This window comes from Clupea harengus, chromosome 15 (assembly GCF_900700415.2).
Source record: "Clupea harengus chromosome 15, Ch_v2.0.2, whole genome shotgun sequence".
Lineage (NCBI taxonomy): Eukaryota > Metazoa > Chordata > Actinopteri > Clupeiformes > Clupeidae > Clupea > Clupea harengus.
In genome coordinates, this window is record NC_045166.1 from 28,327,969 (window position 1) to 28,330,468 (window position 2,500).

The following is a 2,500-nucleotide window of genomic DNA, read 5'->3' on the forward strand; positions in this document are numbered from 1 at the left end:
GTCGCTTTGAATAAAAGCGTCTGTTAAATGACTAAATGTATTAATAACAAATGCAATAAATTGAAGCAGTGAAAATAAATTGTCTGTATTTCTCTCTATTCTTATCATGAGTCCACCGTAATCATTTTCTACAATAATGATATGCTATGGTGTACTAATAACACTCATATAATTATGAGTGCTTTGTTCTCTGCATCACCGACACTACAAAAATGTACCACTCGCAAAAAAGCGCAAGACAGTCAATGTGGTGTTTGCAATAAATGACTCGAGAAGGTCTTGTAAATTAATGATTCCTTGTCGGCTGAATCGGTAGCGCTCATACAAGAATAATGGATCTTGGCGATCGCAAAGTACTCTCTCCCTCCGCTAATCTAACTCTAATATCAGTCCTTGGTCAATGGGATCCCTCCTTTTTCCGGGGGTGTGGCAAGCTTATCCAGCTACACTTAAGTTAGCCTGCCCTGGAGCAGGTTAGTGCTAATCGATATGTAACTATGGTGATTTATCAAAAGTTGCTTCCACGAACCAAAAAGAGGGGCGTTTTTTATTTTAGCCTGAACATTAGCTCGCTAAACCGTTTAGCGAGCTACGACGAATACCCCCCAGATAAACTACTACAGATAAACAACAACAGATAAACTACTACAGATAAACTACTACAGATAAACAACAACAACACTACAGATAAACTACTACAGATAAACTACTACAGATAAACAACAACAACACTACAGATAAACTACTACAGATAAACTACTACAGATAAACAACAACAACACTACAGGGGTACGTTCGTCGTAGGATTGAATCTAAGTTAATCAATTGGCCTTTTAGCCCGTTAAGATTAGCGAGCTGATTGAGAACAGCAAATATCGGTTCGTTAACGGCTGACCCGCATCCTAATCATGTGGTTAATTTCAAGCAGGCTAAAGTTATCATGGCATTTGCGCGTGCACGTCCTACTTCAAAAGGCAGGAAAGGTCGATCACCAAAACCATGATTTTCTAACGGTATAATGGTTCTAAACTCAAAGAAAAGGGCTCTTTTTTTCTCCGCTGGCGAGTAGGAGATGAACATGAACGCTTATGAAGAATACAAGACCATAATCATGGCAAAATTCAACACCACCACCGCTGTGAGAGCAAGGTGTGTTGGGGTGTTTATACGGTGATATCTATGTAAAAATCCCTGACGGCAAGTGTCAGCTGGTACAAAGGTTTCGTCTACCGGTTAGAATCTGCATGGTTGCTAGTTCAAATCCCCTCACCTCCTTCCTTGATGTAGTTTTACATTTCCTTGGAAGTCGCTTTGAATAAAAGCGTCTGTTAAATGACTAAATGTATTAATAACAAATGCAATAAATTGAAGCAGTGAAAATAAATTGTCTGTATTTCTCTCTATTCTTATCATGAGTCCACCTTAATCATTTTCTACAATAATGATATGCTATGGTGTACTAATAACGCTCATATAATTATGAGTGCTTTGTTCTCCGCATCACCGACACTACAAAAATGTACCACTCGCAAAAAAGCGCAAGACAGTCAATGTTCGACTGTGGTGTTTGCAATAAATGACTCGAGAAGGTCTTGTAAATTAATGATTCCTTGTCGGCTGAATCGGTAGCGCTCATACAAGAATAATGGATCTTGGCGATCGCAAAGAACTCTCTCCCTCCGCTAATCTAACTCTAATATCAGTCCTTGGTCAATGGGATCCCTCCTTTTTCCGGGGGTGTGGCAAGCTTATCCAGCTACACTTAAGTTAGCCTGCCCTGGAGCAGGTTAGTGCTAATCGATATGTAACTATGGTGATTAATCAAAAGTTGCTTCCACGAACCAAAAAGAGGGGCGTTTTTTATCTTAGCCTGAAAATTAGCTCGCTAAACCGTTTAGCGAGCAAGACGAATACCCCCCAGATAAACTACTACAGATAAACAACAACAGATAAACAACAACAACAACACTACAGATAAACTACTACAGATAAACAACAACAACACTACAGATAAACTACTACAGATAAACTACTACAGATAAACAACAACAACACTACAGATAAACTACTACAGATAAACAACAACAGATAAACAACAACAACAACACTACAGATAAACTACTACAGATAAACAACAACAACACTACAGATAAACTACTACAGATAAACTACTACAGATAAACAACAACAACACTACAGATAAACTACTACAGATAAACAACAACAAATAAACAACAACAACAACACTACAGATAAACTACTACAGATAAACAACAACACTACAGATAAACTACTACAGATAAACAACAACAGATAAACAACAACAACACTACAGATAAACTACTACAGATAAACAACAACAACACTACAGATAAACTACTACAGATAAACTACTACAGATAAACAACAACAACACTACAGATAAACAACTACAGATAAACTACTACAGATAAACTACTACAGATAAACAACTACAGATAAACTACTACAGATAAACTAC

At 37.5% G+C, this 2,500-nt stretch overlaps 1 protein-coding gene across 1 annotated transcript in view; it reads left to right on the forward strand.

Annotated features, from left to right (window-relative positions):
* Positions 1-2,500, forward strand: part of LOC116223713 (nesprin-1-like) — a 35,309-nt gene that overhangs the window by 2,089 nt on the left and 30,720 nt on the right. The window lies entirely within an intron of this gene.